The sequence below is a fragment of the Mus caroli genome, chromosome 9, assembly GCF_900094665.2.
Source record: "Mus caroli chromosome 9, CAROLI_EIJ_v1.1, whole genome shotgun sequence".
NCBI lineage: Eukaryota > Metazoa > Chordata > Mammalia > Rodentia > Muridae > Mus > Mus caroli.
Window position 1 is genome coordinate 83,652,012 of NC_034578.1, and position 520 is coordinate 83,652,531.

Below are 520 nucleotides of genomic sequence, written 5' to 3' on the forward strand. Positions count from 1 at the left end.
CATGCACTGCCACACTCAGCTTTCACATGGTGCTGGGGATCTAAACTCAGGCCAGAATGTATGTGATGCTGGCGCTAACTTTACCCACCACCCTGTGTGGTCCATACATTAAAAACCAACTCATTCTACCCGCCGTTGGGCACTCTGACCATCACCCGAGCCTTCTCCCCATGCCCGGTCTCTGGAGATCAGCACTCTATTCTCTGCTCTATGTTTTGTTTGACATTCTCTATATAAGTAAGTACAGATGTGTNCATGCCTGGCTTATTTCTATTATGATAATGTTCTCTGCCCCTCTCCACCTTGTCACAANTGACAGAATTTCATCCAATGTGTATAACTACTGTATTGTTTGCATCCACTTATTTACAGTGGGCACCGAGTTGGATTGTGTAATTCAGCAGTTATGAATGATGCGGAGATGAGCCTGAGAGTCAAGAAATCTCTTCAGTAACAAGATGTTAAACCTTTTAGGTACATGCTAAGCTGTGGGATTGCTGGATCCTAGGGTGGGTTTATT